Here is a 5074-nt window from a genome sequence, read left to right on the forward strand (position 1 = left end):
CATGAATTGCTTTGCCAGCTGGCGTAAGAGGGGCTTGAGGCGCAAACATGGTGATTAATCCACTCATTTCTGCTCCTACAACCCACACATGAAAGGGCAAAAATAGCGAACACAACAGTTGAGTGGCTGGCAGGGTGGGGGGAGGGTGATAAGAGTCACAGATAATGACCCAGAGCATGTGTAAAAGCAATGAGTGAGGAAGGGGACACGTCTCCCACCAGCACCAAGATTAGATAGAGGATGTCCCCTTCCCACTAAAGACTGGGACATGTATCAATCTATTGGTCTATAATAATGCAGAGACCAGGTGGCATTCCTGAGCTGTTTGCAATCCTCTTTAGAAAATTAGAGGCGAGTCCCCACTCCAACATTTGCCCTGAATAGTGCAGCACCAAATAAGAGTAAAGACAACAGGAAATGTGGATACAGAGTCAAGGAAGATATTCTACTGCAAATCCTAGAGTGAGACGTTTGAGAAAAAGAGACCACGAAATTCTCTGCAATTAATATACCAACAATCAGGCTATCGGAAGTGACCAGCCCGGGATCAACCAACAGGGGCCACAGAGAAGGATCCAAAGCTGACACATGTATTAAGAAGGAAGAAAAGAAATAGCCCAGAGGCTTTTCCCTTCTCTCTCTGCTGATGGCTTCCCTAGTGGCTTATGGAGGGCAGATGGGTAGGTGACATGTAACTCACCATAGGTGAATATGTGTGTTACTTGTAGTCTCGTCCTATAGTATATTGGTCATTTGCCCATTTGGCCTTAGATCTAGTCTCTGCACTTCTGTTCTGCTCTATGTGGCATCAGCCCCCTAAAAATTACGTTTCCCAGGCTTCCTTGTCCACTGGCTTCCTGTGAGGTTCACCAATGGGAAGAGCCCATGGGAAACTGAGAGCAGGTGTGCTCACCCTTCCCAGTGCTTCCAGATCCCAGGGGCCGCTACCCCCATGTTTCCAATTCCAAGGTTCGGCTCCACCTAGGCAGGCCTGGCTCTTATGTTCTGGTGCCACTATCTCTGCCCTTTGTCCCTCTAGCTCTAAGAGTGGTCACATCTTTCTGATCTTCAATTTGCCCCTCTGTCTCTTTTTCAGCTCTTCCAAAACCTCTATAACCAGGTTCCCTTTTAAAAATCCCTCGATTGAACTGCTCGGCATGGGTTCTGTTTTCTGGGCTTCCATGGCTATGGTTACATTTCTTTCTCTCTCTTTTTTTTTAGTGTTTATTATGTTTGAGAGAGAGAGAGAGAGAGAGCATGAGCAAGGGAAGGGCAGAAAGAGAGGAAGACAGAATCGGAAGCAGGCTCCAGGCTCCGCGCTGTCAGCACAGAGCCCGACGCGGGGCTCGAACTCATAAACCATGAGATCATGATCTGAGCCGAAGTCGGACACTTAACCGACTGAGCCACCCAGGTGCCCCCATATGGTTACATCTCTTTGAGCCAAGTCAAGCGGGAGAGAGACACAAGGTGAGTTCCCCTCAGGAGCCTGGAAGCAAGCGTCTTGCCGTCCAGTGGAGCAGGTTAGCTTAGGCCAGCTCTTCCCACAGTGCATGGTGCTTGGTGCTGATGGGAAGCTGTCACTCTCTGTCCCAGTTAAAGCAGCAGTTCTTGGTCTGGGGGATAAAGGCCGGCCAGTGTGTGCTGTGCCCCAGAGCAAGGCAGGGTCCTATAAACGCTTCCGGTTGGCCACCCCAGCCCAGAGCTCTAGGCCCTCGAGGCTGGGACGGGGAGGAAAAACAGCTCTCACAGCCCTTTAACTCTCTGAGCTGCCAGTTTCCACCTCTGCAAATTAGGGAACCATGAATGAGCTCGTGCGTCTACACGAAAAGCTCTACATGCCACACGCCTACGCGATATTTAGCTCCTGATGGGTATTTAATGTGTCTCCAGTCACATACCTCTATCACATTTTCTCCCACAGGAAGCACTGCCCCCTTCCCCTGGGAGGGAACCGCAAGTCTCTGCCAGGTATGCCTCCCCAGGACCTCCCGGGCTGGCCCAGCACCAAGTGTATTTTCCTAACACCCACCCAGACCCGTGCGTGGTCTCATCACAAGCCAACAAGCAGTGCTCTCACCTGTTGCTTGCCCATTGCTCCTGTGTGTGCCCTCCCCCTACGCTGCAGCACCACGTGACCCAACCATGGGGTACACCCCGCCCCCGCCCAGCTCGACGCCCCTGAGTGTTGGAGCCTGTTCCTGGGCTGAACTAAACCAGCCCGTCTTGATGGCTTGAGCTGGGACAACAGTTAACATTCCCATTATGCTCCCAATGAAAGGAAAGAATGGGGACCCTCCTTTAAATTTGTGCCGATTTGGAATTTCAGACAATGCTGGCTGAATACAGATTTCAAAATCTTTCTTCTTTTATCTCAAGTCCAACCCTCAAAGTGCAGCTGAAAGGCTCATCTGACATGGTGTGCTTTTCATAACAGAAGGGTGTCGTGGAGATGTTTGCCGACTGGAAAGAAACACTGAGAGCCCAAGAGTTAAACTCTGCCGGCACGGCCACTCCTCCGCTCCTATGTAGCATTATCCTCCTCTGCCCTTGAACAGTTGATAATATGGAAACTGGGGGAAGAGAGGAAGATAATAACAGTCACCTTTTTGAAATCAGCCTTATTTTGGCTATGAGAACCAAAGACTAAGAACATCAGAGCAAGTCCATATTCCAAGTCTTCAATGGACCGTGTCCTTTGAACATGAAAGCCCCAACTTAGGCTCCCCCAGGCATGGAATCACTTAAGCAATGGTCAATAGGCCCAGGTCCAGCTGTGAATAAAGTCAGAGATTTCAAGGCTCAAATCTTTATGAGAATGGGACGTTAACCGTACCATATATTTCCAAAAATATGCTGAAGACCAGAAGTGGGAGGAGACCTCGAGGCTTTGGTTTTCCTCCAGATACGACCCAGGGCTCTGTGGAGAGAGCTCTGCCCTCCCTTCCTTGTTGTCCACTGTAGGACTGAGAAATGTCAGCTCAGTAAAAAAGGACCCCAGCCCTTAGATCTTATTGCCACTAGTTCTCAACTTTTTTTTTTTAAAGTGTGTTTTGGAAATAAATGTTTTAGAAACCTTTATGCATCAACTCCTCTGCCTTTGGTTTCCTTTCCTTTCCCTCTGGGTGAAGTGGGTTCTGGGTACAGTTTGCAGAACGGGACCCGTCTGCCTTCTCCCCCCTGTAGCCTTTCCAACATAATTGGAACTACGACTACCACCTCTAGACAATCCTCTTTCTGGATCCTAAGATAGTTAATGGGGCGCCAGGCCAGCTGTTCCGTTCCGTCCACACTAGACTTGTGCTGCTTTTACATCCATTCCTTGTGCCTGGGCATCCCTTTGGATTTTTTTGTTTTGTTCTTCTTTGTTTTTGTCTTTTTGGAGCCAGGCAGATGTGTTACACTCCAGTTCTAGAAGTTTGGCCCTGGCGTTCTTTCTCCCACCTGCCTCAGTTCGTGCAGGAACTTTCTTGTTCTTACCCACCCTGTGCCACTTTTCTGACACCTTCCTGTCTCCCCCTATTTCTCCCATTCAGCCTCCTGCCAACACAACAACACAACACAACACAACAACAACTATTCATCCATCCTCTGCCTGGACACCGTCCTCTTACGTCCCATCCAGGTTCCATGTTGCATCTTTGGGGGGCCTTTCTGGGTCATGGTCAGCCTTGTGATATATTTCTAGTGCCTAAGAGGTCTCAACATTCCTCCCTGCCAGCCTCTGGGATCTGGTTGGATAAGGGGCTCTGACTGAGCCTTGATGAACCCACCATAGCTTGGTATTCTGGATTAAGAACTGCAAATACGGGTCTGGAACTTTGGCCACTTTTTTGATGCACTTATGGTCCTGGGTTTACTGGAAATATAGTGATTAGGAAGGACCTGGCAACACCTTTCGTCTTCTGGGTCACTCTGGCCAAATCCCTTCCTCTTATTTTCCTTACCTGTGAGACGAGAGTTGAAGAAAGAGAATCTGTAAAGACCTTCCAACTCTAGGAGCCTTGACTCCCATATACTTACGACTGAGGCAGTTCTGCTCTCGGTGATGCATGGACTTCTTATGAAACCCATCTATTTGCTTGGTCTTCATCGAAAACTTGGTCACTTCACTCGTCTTTTCCCAAGGCCATTTTATTTTGTGTTGCTCTGTTTAGAGTCTCATCAAATCAATTCAGCAAATGCCTATTATGTGTTGCCATAAAGGAAGAATGACTTTGAACTGCAGAGAGGAGAAACCCACACCCACGCGTCTTCCTCCTTAACAGAAATGGAACCACCAAGATGCTGCGTGGGGACCACCCCAAAGCAGCCAGAGCTCCCAGGTGCCCCCACCCCTGCTCTGCCTGTCATAAACCCAGGCCTGGCAATTTTATGAACCTCCCTAGGTGTGCATTTCCTCCCCTTACAGATGAAGAAAATAAAATCAACCTAGGCCTTGGGAAAGATCGTAGGATCTTCAAGCGATTAACTCTGAGCTTACCCGATCGAGACCTCCACCTTGTTTAAGCCTTAAAATAACTCTGTGCAGCAAATGCATGTGTTCTTATTCCCATTTTCCAGATGAGAACACTGAGGCTCGGAAGGATTTCATGACTTGACCAAGTCACTGTCCCGATCTTTGATCTGTCCTCTCTCTTTCCTACATAACCTTTCTTATTTGAGAACACGTGCCTGCTCAGCCGTACGTAGCCTGAGCCCTGCCTTGCAGCGATGACGGAAGAGTCTCTTCAGACAGTTTCACGGATCATTTTCAGGCAGCTGTGGAGAGGACAAGAAACACCATCTTACGGCTCTGGATAGAGGAGGAAGTAAGATACAGTATCATACATGGTCACAGAGCCTGGAGCCCAAGATCCATGGTATAGCAGATGACTCCACAGCTACGAAAATGTTGTCACTCAGGCTCTCATAAGCTCCAGTTGTCCAAAGCCACCAGAAGCATTTATGAGGTGGGGAGAGGGGTGGCAACAGGGCTGCCTCTTGCTACTTTGCTTTAAGCAGAATTACAAAATGGGACTGTTAATTCGCCTACTTCACCAGGAGCTCTACCAGCGCATGTGGGTGGATTAAT

The 5074-nt window shown here is 48.8% G+C and overlaps 1 long non-coding RNA gene across 1 annotated transcript; it reads right to left on the minus strand.

The window, feature by feature from the left end:
* Window positions 1–2353: 2353 nt before the first annotated feature.
* Window positions 2354–4663, minus strand: LOC122198679. Its single transcript, XR_006193095.1, has 3 exons — window positions 4484–4663; window positions 4024–4185; window positions 2354–2573 (listed from the first exon to the last, which is right to left on the minus strand). It is a non-coding gene; the product is annotated as an uncharacterized LOC122198679 (long non-coding RNA).
* Between the last annotated feature and the right edge of the window lie 411 nt (window positions 4664–5074).

The sequence above is a fragment of the Panthera leo genome, chromosome C2 (assembly GCF_018350215.1).
Source record: "Panthera leo isolate Ple1 chromosome C2, P.leo_Ple1_pat1.1, whole genome shotgun sequence".
Lineage (NCBI taxonomy): Eukaryota > Metazoa > Chordata > Mammalia > Carnivora > Felidae > Panthera > Panthera leo.